Source organism: Rattus norvegicus, chromosome 20, assembly GCF_021556685.1.
Source record: "Rattus norvegicus strain SHRSP/BbbUtx chromosome 20, alternate assembly SHRSP_T2T, whole genome shotgun sequence".
NCBI lineage: Eukaryota > Metazoa > Chordata > Mammalia > Rodentia > Muridae > Rattus > Rattus norvegicus.
Genome location: NC_141553.1, coordinates 55,492,190 through 55,516,526, shown reverse-complemented (window position 1 = coordinate 55,516,526; position 24,337 = coordinate 55,492,190). Strand labels below are relative to the sequence as shown.

General features: G+C 36.5%; 1 protein-coding gene and 1 pseudogene across 4 annotated transcripts in view; both read left to right on the top strand.

Annotated features, from left to right (window-relative positions):
* The window catches only part of Grik2 (glutamate ionotropic receptor kainate type subunit 2), a 698,850-nt gene that overhangs the window by 623,596 nt on the left and 50,917 nt on the right, over positions 1–24,337 (top strand).
* Positions 15,632–15,756, top strand: U3l12 (small nucleolar RNA U3 like 12; annotated as a pseudogene).

The following is a 24,337-nucleotide window of genomic DNA, read 5'->3' as shown; positions in this document are numbered from 1 at the left end:
GTGTGTCAGGTATGTGTATGTGTTTCTGTATGTATGTACATACAAATGTGTGTGTATATATGCATTTATTGTATTTTCTTTCTCTCTCACCCTCTCAAATCAAGAAAAATAATTTTATGTATCAGAGTTGCTTTTCCATTTAAGTATTGAACAAAGGAAAAGGACCTATGAAAAAAATATTTAAAAAATATATTCAAGTAAGGTTATTTTAACATTAATTTTCAGGAAAGTGATCTATAGATAAAACCTCAAGAAACGAAGGTAAATTACACTTTTGGATTAGTGTGTTCTAACAATATTTTGTTATTGGTGCTGTCAGTGGTATTTTTTGTTATGAATTCAGACATGTAACATAGGTTAACCTTGAACTCAGAATCCTCCTGCTTCATCTTTCCACTTACTGGGAATTTAACTATGACCCACCACACTCAGATGATTTTGCACATTTTTTTTAATTTAAAGAAGCAATGTATGATTTTAAAATGAAGTCATATTGAGCTAATATCTATAAAATATCCATGTTGAGGTTTTTATTATCCAATGAAGACAACACTCTTATTGTAACAAAATGCCAGGTAAAAGAAAGAAGCAGAGGCAGAAGAAGGAAAGGCCAATAGAGGAAATAAGGAACAGTGCAGTTAGGAGTTCACTGTGGTGTGGAAGGACGCTTGGCTGTGGAAGCAGGAACATGAGGTGGATGGGCTATTGCATCTCATAGTCAGGATGCAGGTATTGACCTCACTTATTGCTTTTATTCAGTTCAGAAATTCAACCAATGGGCAGTGGAACTTTCTATTGGTTAGACCTCTCTAGAAATGTCCTCACAGATACAACTAAAAGTTGTCTCCTAGTTGAATCCAAATCCCCTCGAGTTGATAATCAAATTACCAATCTCCATAATCTATCTTCTTCTGTAGAAACTATAGGAATTTCTCTGCTAAACCCTGGAAACGTGTTGCTGTGTATTCTGATATCAGCAGAAATAGTGAATGGTCGGGTACTGCAGAGGTGAAGTGCATTTTATGAAATGTTTCAGATTATACATTTTACACCATTAGAAGGAGCATTTTGATTCATTCATTATCACAGATGCTATCAATCTTTTAAATATTCAATACTAGTAATATAATAAAATACTTTCTTCTAAAGTCCAGAGAATTACATTACCAAAACCCAAGTAACTATGTGACTTCATAAAACATTTATGAATGCAGGTTACGAAAAATTCTATTGCTCTGCAGATTTTGGCCTTTTGATATATATGTACATATAATCAACTATATTATATGTCTTCATTCATTAATGAAACAAATCTGGTCAGTAAATAATGTTAATTCATGCAAAAAACTAAGTTAATATTAGCCCTTAATAATAGAAATAAAAATTATCATATTTATATATTATTTTACATATCAATTTTACATATTAAATTAAAAAAAAACAAGACTAGCACAGAAGAAAATTCTAAGAATAGATACATAGCCCATGCATTGGAAAAAATATGGAAGGAGAAAAAAAGTCATTATGAAAGAAAGAATAGCAAATGAGAGTCAGTTATAACTATGCATAACTTGGGAAGAAAATTTATATTGAGTTACATGCATGTTTAGTATTTGTACTATTTAATTATATCATATATTTTCTCTTAAAGTATACTGTACATTTTATTGCAAATTCTATCAGCATCATGTTAAATATTTAATAAAATTAAAAAGTTTATGCTATATGCATTTTATACTACAAAGAATGACATTTGAATATAAATTTATGTAGTTCTGTCTCTTTGTTTTAGGTTAATATGCTTAGAAAATTAAATTGAGAACTGGAGATATGGCTCAGATATTAAGAACAATAGCTGCTCTTCTTTGAGTTCAAATCCCAGCAACCACATGCTGGCTCACAGCCATCTGTATGTAATGGGATCTGATATCCTCTTTTGATATGTTGAAGAGAGCTACAGTGTATTTAATATATAATAAATACAGTTGCTGTTAGAAAATTAAATTGAACTAAATATGTTTATATGCTTTTAAATATCATTTGAATCTTGTCTAATGTCTCATAAATATATTCTTATTTTAGTAGACTACAATTGTAAATTCCTCAAATGAAAATATTTTCTTTTTCTTTATAACACATTGCAGCACAAACTTTAAGAATAGAGAAAAGGAAAATTATTGCTAAATTATTCTTTTAAATCAAATTCATTGTGTTCAATGCATGTATGATAATAGTGCTTTGTCCTGGAAATTATAAAGTCCTTCAGCAGGTAGTAGATGTGGTGGCTGTGCTGCTTAAATGCCTTCACTGAATTCACCAAACATTTCTGTTTTCTTCCTTGTGCACAGATAGCCCCTGGTAGCTAGCCATCTTGTCATTAAATGAATATTGACACTTATAGGCAGTGTCAGCCTTGGCAGTGATGTCATGAGAAATTTAAAAGTGTAACTGCTTTTTCTCTTTGAAATTCTTCAGGAAAAACAAACCTTCTGTTAATTTTGTTTTGATATAATAGTTCTTTACTCATTGAATAACTGGAGAGGCTATAGAAAATGTCGTCGAGACCCATTTTGCCCACTGTGCAGCTATTAAAAATGCTTATATATTTAGTATTAGAGGAGTGGGATATCCTATCACTACTCCCTAAATCACTATATCTCCTTCTTTAGTATCCTTCTGAGACATTTTCCCATAGCACAATTGCATTTATTCCTTAGATTTGTATTGCTTTGTTATATTTTTCATAGTTAAGAAATTACTTTTGAACCCATGTTTTTAGAGTTTTTTTCCACAGCCTTAAGGGCTGTCTTGAAGGTTCCAGTGTTTACCATTTTGCTAAGATATTAGCCACACCTTCACCTCCTGGACTCGTTCTGTCTGATTATTATGGAGTCATGAGTGCTGACAGGGAGAACATTCCTTAAAGGAGGAATATAAAATACGTACATTATTATACAATCAAGTCTTCTCATGGCAGCCATCAACATTTATGGAGGCCTGTATCTGCTGGCCCTGTCCCAGGCTTAGGAACCTTGTCAATCTGTCCCCATAAGGCCAGGCTGGACCTGGCGAGACATATGCAGATACTTGTTTTATCACCATATGTGTATTAATTTTTACTAAGTCTCATTAATCAATGTTCCATAAAATTAAATACTCTAATTATGCAATATTTTACTTGGTAGGAAATATGTGCAATAAATAAATGCCTTACCAGTAAATAATAATTAAAGTAATTACAGACCATTATATGTTTCAGGGAAGATTCTGTTGGACTAGATGCATATCCTAGGGTATACATAAACATTCTGTGAGCTCTTAGAACATTTACTGACTGACATTTTTTTCTCTATAAAGAATTATTCTTGCTGTGTCTTCCCTCAGTGCCCAATACTCACCCAAGTTTCTCACAACACTATCTAGTTTTTAGTTCTTTACTACCAGATAACCGATGAGGAGGAGGAGGCTTAAATAAGTTTAAAAGCTTGCCTTGTGATTTTAATTTGTGAGCAAGAGGCAGATGCTCGATGGCTCACTCATAATTAACTCCAGCCCATTCCCTTATTTTTATAAATAATAACTCATTGTTAAATTCAAAATAATATTGGTAATATGATTCAGTCTGATATGTCATGAAACATTTTCTCAAGCAAATGCAGAAAATAACAGTAAATTCCCATTAAATTATACATAGTCTTTCTATCCCAGCCCCATTCTGTGAAAAAATATATATATGTGCATATGTAGAAATGAGCACTTGACAACAAAAGCAATGAGGAAATGGGACTATGATGGTTTCTAGGTTTCCAACAGGAGTACACACAATCATTTGACTCCCAGGATGATAGTCACTTGTCAGCTCCTTGCCATTCTGTGGTTTTCTTTTTCTTCACTAAACACATCAGTATACATTTGGGAATGGAGACATACCAATTTCTAACAAGCTAATACCACCACGGCATTTCTTTGGAAAGTGTTGATTCATATGATGCCCTGTATGTCATGAATGATACATTTTATACATACACACATTTGTTATGACATATTTTTGCTGTCGATGTGTTACTAAAATACTCAAATGACTTTCTAGGAAAGTCATTTTTATTTCTGATTGCTGGAGATTTTTTGATTCCCCCAGATGTCCTTTATTTTGCTAGGGAAAAACATGTCAATTAAGAAAGAATCACAAATGAATGGATCAGTCAGCTACAGAAGCGAGCTCTGCAAACAGCTTTGCTACAGAGGTTCAGGATTTTATCCTCAAGTAAAGACTCAGTAACATGACCTCCAGTTAATCTTTCCTTATTACATGATTTTTTTTAAATAAAAATTGCACTGTGTTCTCAAGGTAAAAAGGGTGATGCATTCTAACACTGCTGCAGCTTCGTAAATGGCGCAGATAAAAGCCTATTTAGCAGGGCATAAGATCACCATAAACCTCTTGTCAGTTTTTAACGAATGTGGACACATCAAAAAGTACTCAAAGACAAGTAACAAAGAGGAAAGATAATGAACCATCAAAGGAAATGCTTATTGCAGCTCCACTTTGATATTAATCAGATGTCTTCTAGTGAGAGCTAAATGAATAAGGTCAATAGAAAGGATTTGGGTTAAGTCAGGAAAAAATAATAAGCTGGTGATTTCAGACATATTGAAATTACAAAAGTAAAACACAAAGTCAGAGAGTCAGACTCCACTTCGAGAGGCATGCCGGGTGAGCATTGACTCCACGGCCAAGCTTGAGAGCAGCAGCACTCCATAAACTTTCAAGAAAAACAATACATTTTGTATGTTTATTTTTATCAGTTGAAGAAAATGGAATATTCTTTTTTATTATTATTATTTTTTTACACTCCAGACTTTATCCCCCTCCCAGTCCTCTCTCTGACTATTCAACATCCCACACCTCCCCCTCCAGTCTCCAAGAGAATGTCCCAATCACCCCACCACACCAGACTGCCCCACTCCCTGGGACCCCAAATCTCTTGAGTGTTAGGTGCATCTTCTCGGACTGAGTCCAGACTCGAAGGTCCTTTGCTGAATATGTGATGGTGAAATTCTAAAGATTAAAAATTTATAGTTAGTCTTATTAAGAAATTTCATTACATTTTGTGGTTAAAGTAACTTTTAAAAATAATACTAAAGTTATATACATATATGCATCTATACACATATGTATAAATGTTTAAATGTGCATAATTATGTACATATGCATATACATATTGACATATGCATATATGTGTATATATGTATATATGTACATGTGTATATGTGTATAGATTGCATATATGTAATATGTATTATGTATGCATATATAATTTAAAATAAATTGCTCTGTCATTCTAACCACGATTTCCTCTCCTGCCACATCTCCTACCTTAACGTTTTACCTATTCTTGGATCAATTTCTCATTCATTTCCCATTAGAAAAGAGCCGGCCTCAGAGAGACAACAAACAAACATGAGAAAAAGGAGATATAGTAAGGCAAGAAAAGAACCCTCATATCAAAGCTGGAAAAGGCATCCTAACAGGAGGAGAGGAGTCCCAAGAGCAGGCAATAGGATCAGAGACACAGCTACTCATACACTTAGGGGTTTCATGAAAACACCATGCCAAGACCTCTACTCAAAGGACATGGTACAGACCCACCCAGGCATCATGCTTGCCATGTGTCACATCACAAGAAGCAGAAGAAGCAGTGTGTGTGTGTGTGTGTGTGTGTGTGTGTGTGTGTGTGTGTTTAAGATACTTTCCATTATTAAAATATCTTCTGTTAATACTTATGAGGCTTTAAAATTACTTCAACATCTTATGTTCCCAGAATTCATTAATTCCCTTTTGGGCAAATGTTTAGTGAGGAGCCCGTCTGTCCTTCCATCAGTCGGTAGCATACTAAGCTTACAAAGTGCAAGAGGGAGAAGATGAGCAAAGGTTACAGAAGCAAAAAGAAGCAGGCACATAATGTCTTTTTACGTGTGATGCAAATATTTTCTTCTTATCAGTTTGCATATGTGTGTTAAAGACAAACTCAGGTTGTCAGGGGTTTGGCAGCAAGCAGCCATACCCATTCCTCCTGACACCTCATTATCCTCCTTTTTCTTGTTTTGTTTCTTGTACTATTTATTGACAGTTCACCTATTTCACTTCAAAAACAAATTTTTCACACTAGTATTTCTTGATTTTTTTCCTGGTTTTGAAAATCTATGTATTTAATGCTATTGTTAATTTTCATGCTAAAACATTTATAATATTTCTCTATAACATTTTTTGTCATTACAGTTTGGCTTTTTTTCAAACCATCAAAGGTTTCACAGAGAATTAAGTGCATCATATCAATCAATCATAAAACATATGTGTCTAAATTGCATATGTGTAGTGTGTGTGTTATGTCTCTATGTGTGTTAAGATCTAACCTTTTCAAATGATCTGTATAAAATTCTTATAGTTACCCTATTATAAGAAGCACACATTAAGAATTGTAAGTCTATGACAATGTCTATGTAAAAAACAACTTAAATGTCTATTTGAGTAAAATGCACTAACATGACTATATTCTATATGATCTTAAAACATATTCTGGTTTCAATTATCTACAAATGCATTTAGATAACATCATAGTAAGGCACAGTTGGGAGATAGTTCAGAGAGAATATGAAACTGAAGTTTTGTCAGTGTACCTAACAATAGTTGGACTGAAAGCAAAGTGAGATGGCTTTAATACCAGCACTCAGAAGTTAAAAGTTCAAGCCCAGCCTGGTCTACCAAATGAACATCAGATGAGTTAGAGCTATACAGAGGAACCCAATTTTGAAAATCAAAACCAATCCAAACCATATAAAGAAACAGCAAAATAAAACAAACCAATGAAAAAAAAGAATAAAAACAGAGAGGGAAGATTGGAATGGAAAGTTGCTCAGAATCAGATGGTAAAGTACAGCTTTCATTCTGTCAATTCTTACCAGAAACTCAATGCCATATAATGCTATGATATTACTCAGACAGTTATATTCTTTAAATAGTTTTAGAAATCTCAATGTAGTGATGTTCAAGTATATATCAATGTATGATGTATACACTGAGAATGGTAAATTGTATTTACGTGCTTAACTTTTACTTTACTCTTGTTTACATTAAAGTTTTCCATCAATAATACTATTACATTTGTGAAACTGTTTCACCTGAGAGGAGCGAGTAAAAGTATCTCAGAAGAGGAACAAACACCCAGTTACAACTTTTAAAGTCATGCTGAATTCTTTCTTACAGTTGGGTTCCATAAACGTCCAGAGAATAACAGTGCAACTCATCCTGTTTCTACTACACACTCTGAGGCAAATGTTCTTTATATTCAGAAGGGACATTTTCTCAAAAATGCTAGCTTAATAAGGAGTTTATAATTTCTTTTGGCTTCTTTGCCTTTGGAAAGTGAAAGAATTCTGCAACAACAGGAACTAGAAGAAACGATTTCTTTCCTTTTGTTCCTCTACGTGGAATTGTTTTTATCTCTTATTCTACCTTCAGTAGTTTAAGCAAGGCTCTATTTATTTTATTATTTTCAAATGAACAAACACACACAAAACCAAAACCAAAACCAGTTTTGTTGCTGGCAGAGACACTGAACCACAAAAGCTGCTCCCTTATCCTTTGGCGATAAGGAGATGCTAAAATGCATCTTGTATACTTCTTTAACTACAACTGTGTACATGGGTAGACACACACATACAACACACACTAATACACACACAAACGGATGCCATACATAAAAGATATGAGACAGTATTCAATACAAGTATTTTAAACTCATGTTCTTATTGTAGATCATTGTTAATGGTGATTTTAGGAATTATTAATGATTCTAATTGGACAAAACTTTGATGATTGTTTGCTCATCATATCTCATGTATTCATCTTTAAGTAAAAGAAGCTTTGTTGATTTTAGCCTCCTGATACTACAAATTATTTCTCAGTAACAATCAGTATAGACTGGCAATATACATCTTTAACTCACTTGTGGCAACGGTGATATTATATCACAATGTCTATTTGCCTATCTATATCTTGCCTAGCTGACATGTACTATGCATAATCTCTATTCTGTTTGAAAGGCTTAACTACCCTCAAACATTTTGTGTATTCATACAAACTCCATTCTACTTGTGTGCATGAAGAATATATAATAAATGTTTAAAGGGGTGAATATATCTGTTTTCCCTACTTTCTCAAATTTGGCCTTTCTCTAAAAGTTATCAAGTCCATGAGGAACATGAACCATGGGAATTCTTGTTATACCTTCAGATGTTCTTCCTCAGCTGTTCGTACTGCCTGAGTGGGTCTGAGTTTCTCAGCTGTTATGTTTCCCTTCCTACTTGAGGCTCTCGATGCATTTATATTTTCAATATGCTTCCTTCACTTTGGTCCTTTTCTAATTAAGAATAACTTCACATAAAATTCACTTTTACTTTACTCTTTGTTTGTCTTACTTAACTCTGTAAATACTCCATCCACTCTCTAGACACTTTGAACACTTTGCTGCATTGCCAGACGTTCTTGAATCTGCTGAATAAATGAATAAAGACCCAGAGAGTTATTTAATCACTATGGCAAGACTACTTCCTGGCTATCTTTAAGCTAATTAACTAGTTTATTCTAGTCCATGTGTGCCATGTGGCCTGTTACCTCTCTCACTCTTGCAAGTCCTACCTCCTCCATATCACGTTAGCAAATCTTCTCACCTCAGTTCTCTGAGAGACCAGCTGTCAGCCTGGAAGTCCTGCCTTGCCTGTCCTGCCTAGCTATAGACTATCATCTCTTTGTAAAATCCAAACAGTGAATGCCTTAGGAAGGTGAGAAGACCAGAGAACCTCAACACTGGTATTGGTGCATGGGGTGTCAGGAGGAGGATGTAATTCCTGTTCTTCTAAAGACAAAATGGTTCTCCCAACTGCCTGATGCCAGATTTTTCTCTTTATTTTTGGAAGCTGTTTTTAATTTTCCTTTTATCCTATTTTGTACTCTGCCCATGATCTGCCCTTGAAGGTTAATATTAGATATAATATACGAATGTGGGAGCATTCTCTGTCTTGTATTATGCACTGCTTCTGTTTTCTTCTGTATTTATTTTCTCTCTGTTTGGCTGCCATTGCATATTAAATGTCAGACAATTCTCTAGTAACTCTGTTGTTTTATTGCTGCTTTTTTTCCATGTGTTTTTTTTTTCAATTTGGACAATGTCTGGTAGCATATTTTCAAAGTTAGCATACATATAACTTGGCTTTCTGTATAGTCTGTCATCACAATTAACCTTTCATCCTAGTTATATGGCATATATTAAATATTTCTTAGAATTTTCATATTTTTTCTCACCTATCTGGCCTTGCGTACTATCTACATTGTTCTTTAAATCTTTGGCAATAGTAGTAGTCCATTAAAATTATTGGCAATGATAGTGATTATGACTGGGGGTAACTCTATGTAACTCCTCTCTCTCTCTCTCTCTCTCTCTCTCTCTCTCTCTCTCTCTCTCTCTCTCTCTCTGTGTGTGTGTGTGTGTGTGTGTGTGTGTGTGTGTGTCGTTAAGCAGTTAATTTTCCTGTAGTCCTTGAACTAGTTGTAGACCCCATGAGATTTCTTTCATATAAGTAAGTTAGGACATTAACTGTTGTTCGAATTGTATAGGTCTCCTCTAGATAGATATGATTTTGAGATTTCATGGGTGTGGGTTCCCTAAAGGGGATTTAAAAGAAACAATTTCACTGCCCAGTTCTTTGTTTCATTCAACCTTTACTTCTCCTCTTAAGGAAGTTTCTGAGCCTTGGATGCAGGAATACCTACATATACATACATACATACATACATACATACATACATGTATGTATGTATGTATGTATATTGGGGTGGGGAATGCCATGTTTAGGCTGTTTTCTGTATTTTGAATACCTGTCGCTATCACTGACTTTTTTGGCTAAAAAAAGAAGTTTCTCTGATGCAGACTTCGATGGTTTGCATATGCTCAGGCCAGGGAGTAGCACTATTAGAAGGTTTGACCCTATTGGAGTAGGTTTGGCACCATGAGGGTGGGCTATAAGACCCTCATCCTAGCTACCTGCAAGTGAGTATTCTGCTCACAGCCTTTAGATGAAGATGGGGAACTCTAAGCTCTTCCACCACCATGCCTGTCTGGATGCTGCTATACTGTCATGATGATAATAGACTGAACCACTGAACTTATAAGTCAGTCCCAATTAAATGTTGTCCTTACAAGAGTTGCCTTGGTCATGGTATCTGTTCACAGCAGTAAAACCCTAAGTAAGACACATAGCTATACTTTTCTGTGATTATAAGGATACATACAAAGAATCCAGTTAGAAATGATACATTTAGTAAAGTAGCAGGAGTAGGCTTTCTCTAGGATCCATGATCTCACTAGTTAGTTTAGTAGTTTTACAGTACCAGGCACAGGTTCTCTACTGGTAATTAGGTCTTGAGTCTAATTAGGATGGAGATATATATATATATATATATATATATATATATATATATATATATATATATAAATTAGGATATATAATTAGGATATATTATTAGCATATTAATTACAGCTTAATTGTTTTATTTGCTTTGCATCCCAATAAAAGTGTCCCTTCCTCATTTCTTTCCATCTAGTCCCACCCTTACAAATCCATCTTCCCATTGCCACTTGCCATTCTCCTTAGAGAAGTGGTACCCCCTTGGATGCCACCCCAACCCTGCAACATCTAGTTCCAGCAGGATTAGACACATCCTCTCCCTCTGAGACCCAACCAGGCAGTCTAGGTAGGTAGACAGGGACCCAAAGGCAGGGACCTGAGACTGAGACATTCTACTTGTTAGGAGAGCCACTTGAAGAGCGAGCTGTGCATTTACTACAAATGTGTAGTGGATCTAAGTCAGCTCCTGCATACTCCCTGGTTGGTAGCCAGGCACTGTGAGCCCCTATGGATCTAGGTTATGGTACTTTGTGTGTTTTCTTGTGGTATTCTTGACATCTCTGACTTGCTCACCAATCCGAATTTTGTTTTATTTAGAATTATTGATATTTACCAAAACTTTGTATTTAATGACTTGTTAATAAACAGTAGTAGACAGGATATCCTAGCATTTAAATGCTATTTTCCTCAGAGATTGATATTTTTATTAAAACTCCTTATTTTGTACTATTTTCAGTTGATGTCTCTTTTATTTAAATAAATTCATCCATATCGAATTCTCATGCATTTTTAGTCACAGCTCAGCACTTCTGTCTATGTATTATGAAGTTTAAATTATGGTTATAATTTCTTTAAAGTGTCCTTGAAACTTCAATCCATTCTGAAATGAATTTTGAATTTTAAAAAGTTAGGTTAGTGTCTAGGAATCAAGTGGGATTTAAATCATAACACATATTTCCTTTACTTATTTTCAATACAGTATGTCCAAGCAGATGCCAATACACATCAAGATAAATTTCCTGGATGTAAACATGTCAAAATATTGTTGATAATTATAAGTTAGTGATAGATATTAATTCAAATAATTTTATTATTTTTAATGATAATTTGCAGTCAATCATGACCCTTACTAGTTATTAAAGTTTCTTTTCTAAAGCAAGTCTCTTTTCTTATAACTTGACAAACCAGGAAAATGTAGTTAACTAGCTAACATTTAATTCCTTTAATTCCGTAAGCAATGATGGTAAGTTTTATGTGCTTTTGTTAATTTAATTAGTGAAAATAAATTTCTCAGTTAAGTAACTTTTTCTAATCTGTAAACAGAAGCATAATTTTGCAACTACACATTTAGAGTCTGACTTATTTGTTAACTATTTTTGTTACATGTTGTGTTTTAATAAGCCATTCTAAATTATTGGAATATCCCAGTAGATATTTGTATTAAAGCACAGATAAAATCATGAAAATACTTCCTAAGCTGTTCAGGTGATTTAAATTTGGTCAGAAATATAAGTGGATTTGAACAAATTTTCAAATCATAAACACACACACACACACACACACACACACACACACACACACACATCAACTTGTTTTACCATCTTTTTAAGATTAAATTATTGTTGAGTAATATACACGTGTCTGTTCCGGTGTGCGTGCATGCAGGTAAACTCTAAAAGACAGTCTTTGTTGTCATTCTCAGCATCATTATACTCTTTCTTTGAAACACTTTCTTATTTTTCCTGAGCTAAACAAAACTTTGAAAACTACAAAAACCAGATAATCACCGACTGAGACAAAAAACATTTCTTACTTGTTTCCCTTGTTACTATCATAATATATCCCTGCAAGAGTAACTTACAAGACAAAGGATTTGTGTTAGGCCACAGTTCCAGGTCAATGTCAATAAGCAGCAGCCAGGATCACATGGCATTCATAGTTTGCATTAGAAACCAGTGAGCCTGCGCTTGCTGCTCAGCCCCTTTGTCAAATCATACTGACCAGGATTCATACATGAAATGATACCACTTACAGTGGGCGTGTTTTCTCACTCCAATTAAGACTATCAAAATAATAATCCTACGGTGATCCCAGAGTCCAGTCTCTTCTAAATGATTTTAAAATTTGTAATTTCATAATCAATATCACCAATTAAAAACTATAATGATGACTAAAATGGGTAAGAATTTTCATAATTGTCTTATAAGATTTCATTAAGTTTTGGATTGCATCATTCGTACTCAATTGGGCACACAGTGTACATGTATGAAAAGAAGGATAGACGTGCACATTCTTCCAGAAATAATAAAAATAGCAAAGAAAAGCTTTGTACCTAGATCTACCTGCTGGAACATTGTAATAAATCATTACTTCTTTCGTCTTAAGAGAAACAGGCAGCCATGGTTTTTATTATATTAGTAAGGTGGAGGCTTATAAATTAAGCAAACTGATAAAATGTAGGTTTACATGATCATATTTGAGTTTTGTAGTAACTCTAGAGCCAAGCACCAAGAGTATCTTGAAAGAGACAATGGTAGGGTAAGAGTTGCCATGTGACTTTCCTCTAGAATGATGGGGGAGGCCAGGTATTTTATGCTGAATAATGGCAAATAAATTGAATTTTAAATGATATTTTAATAAAATTATTGAGATCATTGATAGGTTTACTCAGTTTAATTTTAATAAACCATGGATTGGAAGACATATGGAAAATGCCTATAACTAGGAAAATACAAATGCAAAAGTGAATACAATTCTGACGTCATTGTGAAAGGAGTAATTGGAAATATGGCAAGGGCATGGGAATACACATTAACCAGACCAAAGAAACTGAAGACAAGGGACTAAAACATGTGTCTGAGATGTCAGTTGAAGGGAAGTGACAATAGAAAACTAGTTGTATAAGAGTTCTTTATGGCTGCAGGGATGTGATGGATTACAAAGGCAAGCTTGAAGGACTCGCTGTAGGAGGGTTACACAGAAGGTGAAGGTGTTTTGATATGAAAAGATTTTTGATGTGTGAAGAACTTGGATTTGAGTCTTTGAAATTTTAAAATTTAAGTGTATAGAGGAGACCAAGAGCGAATGAGTTCATAGAAGATTTGGAGTTTTAGAAAAAGACAATTTGAAGTAGAACAGAATAAGTTGAGAGAAGTATTCAGGTTTCTGGGCAAAATTGAATGTGGATTTCAGCTCCTCACACAGAGGGATGAGTGGCTCTCCAGCGGCTGTGAGGACATTGCAGTTATATTCATTTAGAATTAGTGTTAGCTTGCAGGTAAAAAGACAAAGATTTGGATGAAGGATATTGGCAACATATTGAGAAGCAGCATTATGAAAGTTCACATGAATAAATTGGAAATTAAAATCAACAGTTAATGATTGTTAATGAGTTTGTTGCATAAATATTAGCAGCAAAGATGTTTAGTAGGTAGGTTTGGAATAGAAGAATTTATGTGAAATGGTTTTCTAAGTGAGCTATTGGGCAGAACAGTGTAATATGACCATGGGTGTGAGTTGGCAGAACCACTGACAAGGTGGGGCACCTGAGAAGAGGCTCATAGCTTACATGAAGCAGCAGCAGCATGTGCTAGAGATGATTTGTATTGACTTTCATGAGCATTATAACTTGGGTGGCATTGTTCTCACAGCTCAAAATCAGTAATAGAGGAATAAAGCCACCAAAACCTAAAAAATACAAATACAGTGTACAAACTCAATACTTCTACCAAAGCAAGCCTCCCTTCCTCAGAGTTTCAGTTGTTAAACAATTATTAATTCATGGACAAGAAGGAAAATATACGTATAAATATGTGATACTATGTGTCTAAATGCTATCCTTGACATGGTATGATGAGATGGCATGAACTCAAAGAAGATCAGCAACCTTAGACAAGGTGAAAGTCCATGAGTAAATCATAGCTCTTTTGGGGCTTTCAAATATGCCAGTGGTTATTTTGTTTGTTTGTTTGTTTGTTTGTTTGTTTGTTTTTGTCTTCCTCCCCCTCACTAAGAGATCTCTCTCTCTCTCTCTCTCTCTCTCTCTCTCTCTCTCTCTCTCTCTCTCTCTCTTCTTCTTCTTCTTCTTCTTCTTCTTCTTCTTCTTCTTCTTCTTCTAATTCCCTGTTGTAATTTAGCAATTTAGTTGCAGAGAGAAGTAAGATGTTTGGCCATGCTATGACTGATTATTGAGAGTAGAAATTCTTTCTTTTGACATTCTCACACCTAACTTTTTCAGGTTGGGTTATATCTCATTTATTATTTGTCCCGAACTCACAAAATCCTTTTAAGATTCTTAGTCCAGTTGTTATACATTGTGGGGTTTTTTAAGCCATTCCAGGACAGGCCTATCCTTTTTTTTTTTAATTTAATCTCTTACATGCAGTACCTGGCATGATTCATTATATTGTGTGGGTGCCCTGCACATACAAGGGAAGAATGTGCAAGCAAGAGAACTATGGAAGACAATGCATCCATTGGCTCTGAGTCTCCTCTATTGGAAGAGAAAGGATTCCAGAGCAGGATAACTACAAATGTACTCTGCATAGCAAAAATACCACTCCAGGTGCTTTTGCTGGTCTTGCACAGCTAATAATTGGCAGGTAGTACCTGTTTTCATGTTCCTGCAAGATTCTAAATTATAGTCCCAAGAGTGAATTGTGCATATGAGATAATTATCTTTATTTTTCAGTACATAATTCACGGCACTAAGACACTTTGAATTCTCTAGAAATCTTCATGACTTGCCAAACACATTTTAGAAGAATATTCTCATTATTGCTTAAAAAGTTTCTCTATTTCCATTTGGCATGGCTGGGTAATTGTGTCTTATGCAAGGCTTTAAAGAAACACAGTGTGATCAGATTTTTTTTTCACATTCATTATCCTTCATTTTATTTATTTTTGTCAAATAAAACACACTTAATTTTTTTTACATTTTTATTGGATATTTTAAGTATTTATATTTCAAATGTTATCTTCCCTCCCATCTCTCCCTCCTCTGCTTCTATGATGATGCCCGCCTCCTGCTCACCCACTCTCACCTCACTGCCTTGGCAATCCCCTACACTGGGGAAACTCTCTTTCACAGGACCAAGGGCTTTTCCTCCTATTAATATCAGATATGCAGCTGGAAACATGGATCTTTCCATGTGTACTCTTTGGTTGGTGATTTATACTTTCAGGGATCATTTCTATAGTTTGTGGTCAGATTTTTTACTCAATTCCTACCTCTCTCTACATGAACATACACTACAGTGTGGATGAGACAGTTGCAGGAAAGGTAGACACTGTGTTTAAGAACAAAATTCAATGACCAGAAAATTCTATGAAGGACAAAATGAAGGATAAAAATAACTTTCTAATACTGTTTCAAATTCCTAAACATAGCCTCCTACTTTCAGGGGATTTTGAACTTACTGTCTATTTTTATGTCCAGAAATACAGCTTTCTCTCTTATATTAACTCAGTGTAACATAAAGCCATTCTCTGTGCTCCCTTGTCCTTCCTTTCAAATAATTTGTTTAAAAAATTGCAGATGCTTTGGGATGAAAGTGGCACAGTTATTCCACGGACTGACAGTTTTGCTCACAGCCAAGGCCATTCAGATTGCTTCACTAGCGTCAGATCTACCTTTGGTATGAACCACATATGGTGTCAGTCCTGTTCCCCTGAATTAACTCTAATTTCCTAGTGACCAAGGTCAGATGGGTCCAGATAGGGCTCAGCTGTTCCTACCTAGCACATATGTTCCAGTGTTGTTGGTAATTTATTTACTGTGATAAAAATTAAAATGCTAATTTTAGCCACACAGTCTTTCCCCATTCTATGAACTTTTCTCAAGCCAACACTTCGGAACTATTACATGAACTTGCTAAGCATTAAATAAAAGGTGCTACTAACAGACAAACATTTCATACTAGAAAGAAAATTTATAAAATGAAAGTTGTTTTAATGGAATAAATACAGGGGCGAATACTGCCAAATTTACTTAGTTATTGAAAATAACCAGAAATTCTTTTAATTTTAATAATTTCTAATATTTACCTATGTATCTAAATTTATCTAATTCTCCTAGGCTTATGATATAGAAGATAATATTGATTTGTAAATTCTTCCTTGCCTTTTAAACAAAATTAAATTTATTTGTTTCAAAGAAAAATGCTTTTCAAAATTTGTTTCAAGTTGCTTCAGGTATTTTAGCACCTGATCAACTCTTTAAGGAGTTCGTTAGTGTTAGGCCTGAGGGAAAAAGCATTTCCATGCTTATCTGCTTAAAGCAAACTGTATTTAGAAGTGTACAAGTGAATGACCAGATAACTGGTTCATTAAGTTGAGGTTTCAGAGCTGGTCCTCCCTGTGTTTTGAGGTCCCTTTTAAGGAGGAAGGGTTAATGTTGAGAGAGAATGACTGTTGAGATCATTGTCTATTAGTACCTGGACCAAAGAGTAGGGGGATTAGGGCTCAAGTCTGCTGAGAAGGTACATAAGAACAAGAATCCATCCTGTGGAAGGCATGTCATCACAGGTAGTTAGGAGTTTAGCAAGGAAAATTAAGTGAAACCGATAATCTCTTTAGTTGTCTGTTTTTTCATTCTTCTTCCTGTTAATTTGTCATGCATCTCTCATGACCTGGAATAGAGACTTTAAAAGTATGCCTATGCCTATGGGTATTATGAAAATAAAACATAATAACCCAACTCAAGAGCCAGTTTTTCTATGAGGTAAAATAGCATAAAACAACTTTAATAATGACATTTGAATCCCTATTACATTATATCCACTGGCCAGAAAGCCATAAATCTGAGCCCTGGGCCATCCCTGGCAACAATAGATACATCAAAGATATAACTGAGAACACAGTAAGAACACAGAAGACCAATCAGAAACAAAACATTTGGTGGCCACAATACATTTCTATATTTAACTGAGTTTGAAGTATATCAGTCTGGGCTCCCATATCTACAAAACTTGCAGACATATTAGAACATACAAACCCATCCATACACAAAAACAAAAGAAAACACAAACAAACAAGCACACCAAATATTTCTCTTCTATTGGCCCAAGTCAGAACACACAGTGACAGAGCAGACACAAGCAAAACACAGAGCAAAAATAAAAACAGCTACTATGATAGTAATACTTAGTGTTTTTCAGGGGTTCAGTAGTCTGACCAAGAGAATTTAAAAAATAGGAGGTTGTTTGCATTGTCTCCTTGCACAATCCCTGAACTGCCTGACATACACACACTGAGCATCTCCAAACTCTAGCTTTGGACCCCGGTGTCCTGGAACATCCTTGATTTGTTATACAGCCTAGGCTTTGAAACCCTGCTGGTGAGTACCCAGGTGCCAGGTCTCTCCAAGGTACCCTGGTTCCTTGTATGACCAGGGCATCCTCAGAGCTCCAAACACCCCTTCCTAAATCTTGATCTACTCACTTTTGGACTCTTATTAGAAAGGAAGGAAGGAAGGAAGGAAGGAAGGAAGGAAGGAAGGAAGGAAGGAAGGAAGGAAGGAAAGAAGGAAGGAAGGAAGGAAGGCAGGCAGGCAGACAGACAGACAGACAGACAGACAGACAGACAGAAAGAAAGAAGGAAAGAAGGAAAGAAAGAAAGAAAGAGAGGCTTGTAAGGGATAAGACAAGAATGAACATATGAATGTTGAACAATAGAAATCAAAGAAAAAGAGCCCAAGAGAAGGCACAAGAATCAGACATTGACTTATTCACACACAGAGAAACCTCTTTAAAACACTCAACAAGAAGCTATAATATATACTCAGAGGATGTGGTTAGACACTTGGAGGTCCTGTGAGTATTGCCTTCAGTCTTGTGAGTTCACATGAGATCTGATCTTGTTGATTTACAGGGCATTGTTTTCTTGTCCTCCATCCTCTCTGGCTTTTCCACTATTTCTGCCTCCTCTCCTCAGGATTTCCTGACCCCTGAGGAAAGTTTTTTGTTGGATTCAACCCATTTAGTGCTGAGTTTTTAAGGGTTTCTTACTTTCTGCATAAAGTGTGTCTGTGGGCCTCAATTCTCATCTGCTACAGAAGGAAGCTTCTCTGATGTTGGCCGAGCAAGGCATTGATCTGTGGAGCATACAGAATGTGATTAGGAGTCATTTTATCTATGTCTTTTAGTTTCAACCATTAATACTTGGCTTTATCCTAGGTCCTTGGACTATCTAGTCTCTGGTTCTTAGTCAGCCTAACAGTTTTGAGTATTGTCTTAGCATATCTTGTAGTTAAGCAACCTTTGAAATTAAAGAATATAAGATGGGTTAATATTTATTTTTCTTTTAAGTAGCTTGTAGAGTACCTTCCTTTACCAATGATAAGAAGTAGGAGTGAAGGCACTATATAAAAACCAACTGGACTTCTCCATGTTAAGTGAGTTGTGTATGTTGTTTTCAGCAATCAGACCTTGTATCAGAACAACTCATAGTCTTGGCTTCTGTCTGGGTTGTTTGGTGATTTCTATTAGACCTCTTTGCCCAACCACTCAGTGAGCTCAAACATGATCCCAGGACTTGAAGCTTCATTCTGGGATGGCCAGTTGGGGCTCTGTCTCTCCCATTATTTGGTGATGTCATGTAGATTGTCTTTAAATTTGTATATATTTAGGAAGCTACTACTCTATTACACTTAAGTTTAGCTGTTTCTATAGACCATCACCCAGTTCCTTCCCTCTTCTCCTTCCCCGTATAATTCTCTCATTCTAGTTCCTCCATCCATCCACAACTATTCTAGTTCTCATTCCTAAAGATATCTATCTGTCCCCCCTATCCTGTTACTCTATACCTAACCTCTATGGTTTTATACATTGTAGTTTAGTTCAAACAACTAAAATCCATGTGTAAGCCAGTAAGTACCATATTGTTCTTTCTGGGTCTGGGTTACATCAGTTAGGATGAGTGTTTCTAGTTCCATCCACTTACTTGTGAATTCCAGGTTTGTTTTTTTTTTTTTAATAAAGGACAACATTTAATTGGGGCTGGCTTACAGGTTCAGAGGTTCAGACCATTATCATCAAGGTGGGAGCATGGTAGCATCCAAGCAGGCATGGTGCAGGAGGAGTTGAGAGTTCTATGTCTTCATCTGAGGGAAGTCAGGAACAGACTGAGCATCCTCAGGCAGCTAGGAGGAGGGTCTCCAAGACCACCCCCACAGTGACATACTTCCTCCAACAAGGCCACAGCTTCTAATCATGCACCTCCCTGGGCCAAGCATATGCAAACCATCACATTCCACTCCCTGGCCTCCATAGGCTGCTCAAACACATGAGTCTATGGAGGCCATATCTAAACTTAGTATAATAAAAAAGTACATTTAGTCCAACTTCCAACATCCCCATAGTCTATAGCAGTATCAACAATGTTAAAGTTCAGAGTCTCTTCTGAGATTCAGTCCAATCACTTAACTGTAATCCCTGAATTAAGACAGGCAACCAGCTGGGCAAACTCCAAACTCTGCCATCTCCATGTCTGATGTCAAAGGGGTCCTTAAGTCTTCAACTCCTTTGTCATCTTTGTTGACTACAGCAAACTTCTTTCTCCTGAGCTGGTTCCACTCCCTGTAAGCAGCTTTCCTCAGCTGATAACCCGTGGCTCTGGCATCTTTAATGTCTTTGGGTCTCCAAGGCAGCTTTAATGTTTCAGTTTGTTTCAATGTCTGGGATCCACACTGAAAAGCTCTCAGGGAGAACTTTCCCTCGGGATGGAGACCCTCTAACTCCAAAGACCAGACCGAGACACCACAGGATGCAATCAGCAAGAGGATTTGGTTTATTGTCGGGATACACAGGCACAGGCACCTGCGGGCGCTTCAGTCACTCGGGGGACTGGCGCGCCCCACGGAACCAAGGATGGGCTTTTATAGGATTTTGGGGAGCAGAAGCAAGCATACAGAAGCAGATGCATGGTTACAGGGATATAATTAGTGGATTCTAATATGGCAAGGGTTTAGCCCGGGGGCAAGTTTCCTAGCTACCTTCCTGAAACATAATGGCTGACTCGGCCCCCCAAGGGTTCAGCCCGGGGGCAAGTTTCTTAGCTACCTTCTTGGAACATAAAGACTGACTCGGCCCCCCACCAGGGTGTGGGACCTCTCCCGGGGCTTTTTTCATTGTCAGGTGCTCAACTGCAGTCGTCCTGTTGCCAGGCCTTCAACCAAACACATCTTGCTTGGCAGCCGCTGTGTACTCAGTGTTCTAACCTTTCCCTGAACCAGTCATCTTAAGTACAGCCTTGCAAAATGGCGTTACTGTTGCTAAGCTGGGGTCTTTCACACACATGATCCTCCAAAGGGCTGGCTTCACTTCTCCAGCTCTGCCCTCTGTAGCACTCAGGTGGATTCACTCCACTGTCTCAGCTCTCCTTGGTGATCATCCCATGGTACTGGCATCTCCAATACACTGGGGTCTTCTGTTGCAACTAGGCGTCACCAGTAGCCTCTCTCAGGCTCTCTTCATGGTGCCAAGCCTCAACTCCTTTGCGTGACCCCTTCAGTCCTGGGCCATCAATTGCAACTGAGGGTGCACCTTCAACAGTGGACTTCTATGGCCTCTCAAAGTGTTCAACCTCAATGTGGATTTTGGGACTTTGGATTTGGAAAGCAGAGGAATCCTTTAAATGAGGCTTAATGGGCTATCTTAGTAGGAATGTCGAAGTCTGTTACTGAGAGTGATTTAAACTGTGCAGACCTGGCCCAAGAGGTTTCAGTGGAGAAGAATTTTGGTATGTACTGTAAAAACTTCTTTTGTAGTATTTTGGTGAAGAATGTGGCTGCTTTTTGACCTTGTCTGAAGAGTTGGCCTGAGGCTAAGGTGAAAAGACTCAGATTAATTAAATTGACAAAGGAAGTCTCAGAAACACCCACCATAGATTTTGTTCTCTGGTTTAGTCTCATGAAGAGCATTTTAATGGAAAGAAGGGAAGTTGAGAAAGGAAAAATACAAAATATGTGGTTCAAGTATTAAAGGGACACCAGGAAGCGAGATGGAGCTGAATCCTGTGTTCAAGGATATTAAATTGAATTAAGAGAGTAATGACCTTGGGACAAGATCCCACCCAGGTTAGCTTCAGGCAACTTAGTACAAACCTTTAATCCCAGGAGGCAGGCATACAAATCTCTAATTCAAGGTCAATCTACAGAGCAAGAGTCAGGACAACCAAGCTTAGGCAGTGAAGGAGTTGGAAATGAGGAAGCTAGTGATAATGTAATAAAACAAGGGGGCCATGTTTCAGCTCCTGCAAGCAGCAGAACTCAGCAGCTTCAGCCATGGGTCTCTGACTTTATATTCAAGAGGAGAAGGAGACCACTGGGACTATTGATACTGGTTAGCTGGAGCTAAGAAAGAGATCAGCATCACTGAGGTGTAATCTTCTGGAAAGTACTTTTTTTTTTTTAATCTTTATTAACTTGAGTATTTCTTATTTACATTTCGATTGTTATTCCCCTTCCCGGTTTCCGGGTCAACATCCCCCTAATCCCTTTCCTTCCCCTTCTATTGGGCTTCCCCTCCCCATCCTCCCCCCATTACCGCCCTCTCTGGGGGTTCAGTCTTGGCAGGACCAAGGGCTTCCCTTTCCACTGGTGCTCTTACTAGGCTATTCATTGCTATCTACGAGGTTGGAGCCCAGGGTCAGTCCATGTATAGTCTTTGGGTAGTGGCTTAGTCCCTGGAAGCTCTGGTTGCTTGGCATTGTTGTTCATATGGGGTCTCGAGCCCCTTCAAGCTCTTCCAGTCCTGGAAAGTACTTTTTGATAGCTGTGTTCCAGAGATGACAAGGTTGTACCTCATGCTGCAGCTGTACTTGGTAATGTGTAAGAGTCTCCCAGGTGGTACTGGTTTTGAAGAGTTTTGTTTTTTAACAGCTGAGTAGGAATCCTTTGTGTAAATGCACCACAGTTCATTTATCTATTCTTCTGTTAAGGGATCTATGTTTTTTCCCAATTTCCGGCTGCTATGAATAAGAATGAATATGATTGGGCAAGTGTCACTCTGGTAGGATGAAGCATTCTTTGGGTATATTTGCAAAAATAATGTAGCTAGATCTTGAGGTAAATCGATTCGCGCCTTCCTGCACAGCTACCAGACATTTCTATAGTACCTGTCCAAATTTTGCAGTCCCTCCAGCAGTTCGTGAGTGTTTCCCTTACTTCATATCTGTGACATGGGCTGTCACCTATTCTGTTGATCTTGGCTATTCTGATGAGGTCTAACATTTCGAACATTATAAGTAATAAAACATTAAAACAGTCTGAGTTTTCTTTCTACCTATATGCTGTGTATATAGCATTGAAAACTGACTGAATGTAATAGCATTTCAATTTAAGTCATGCAAGCAGCTTTTTTCCCTAGAGAACATTCTAAAAGCTAATTCTAAATCTTACTGTTAAATAGTGACAAGAGCATTGTCTTGTCACTTTTTAACAGTGTTAGAGAGGTGGAAGGTTGGAACCTGGGAACAGATGTTTTCTATCTTTTAATTTGTAAATATTTGATAGTAAACAAATTAAATACGATAATTTCAAAAATATATGTAAAGCAAAGGTATTTTTAAGTTGAAAACACCAATTAAAAGGATATATAAAATTATGGGTCTGAAAACATGGCTCAAAAGGGAAGAGCATTTACTGCTTTCCCAAAGATCCCAGTTTCAGTTCCCAGAACTCGAATGGTGCCTCACCACATCTGAAACCCCAGTTCCAGGGCATCCCCAAAACTGTTTTCTGGTTTCCGTGGCAACTACAGACATTTGGTATGCTTACAGAAATACAGGCAAATAAATAAAGCAAAACAGCCCATACTTCACATAAAATAAAAATGAGAGTGGTGGTACACATCTTTTAATCCCAGCACTTGGCAGTCAGAGGTAAATTGATCTCTGTGAGTTCAAGACCAGCTTCATCTACAAGGTGAACTCCAGGACATCCAGGAATACAAAGGGAAAAAAGAAACGGTGACCCAAAAAGAAATAAATTATTTTTTAATATATTGCTTCCAGCATAACAAAACAAATGCCTATGCAATCACATAATTAATCCTTTCTCACTAGGTTTTTAGAGTATTTTTTAAAAAATAGAAATAAAATTCAAAGCATTATTTTATGTAAATATTTTCATTATTTTTTAAATTCTGTGTTTAAAATATTCAAGAAAATTGTCCTATATTCCTCAATTCTTGAGATTTGAGAACCAAATTGTTTTCAAAAGCAAATATTATTTCAAGTGAAACAAGTATATCTTTACTTTGTAAATCATTATGTATTTAAAATATCTTAATTTTATCTTGTGTGTTTTACTTAAACAAAATGTATTTTGATCATTTGAGTTAACAAGTGTTACATTTCTTATTCTGTCAGTATTTATTCTTGTCAATAATCTTTCTTTTCTATCTGTCTTGATGTTTCATAATCCCTGAAATGCTTTTATAAGCAGGCAATCCCTTCTGAACATTCGTCATTGGTTTTTGCTGATCCAGAAAAAGTCAAATCAGTTTACAGGCCTCAGCATTTTTAAAATAAACACTACTAAACATCGAACCCCCAAACCACTTAAAAGAGCACAGAACATCCATTATTGTATGCAGATCTGAGAAAAGGATAGATAACATTGTAATCTATTCTGATAATCACAGTGGGAGATAAGATAAACAGGGGGATAAAATAAGATTATTTTATTTACAAAACTTAAACCTCTTCCCACAACTGGAGAGATGGCTCAGCAGTTAAGAGCAATGTCTGCTCTACCATGAGAACAATTTTTTTCCCTAGCACCCACATGTTGGCTAAGAACAATCTATAAGTCTAGTTTCATGGACTCAGATACCCTCTTGTGATCTCTATGAATCGAAGGCAAACAGGCATA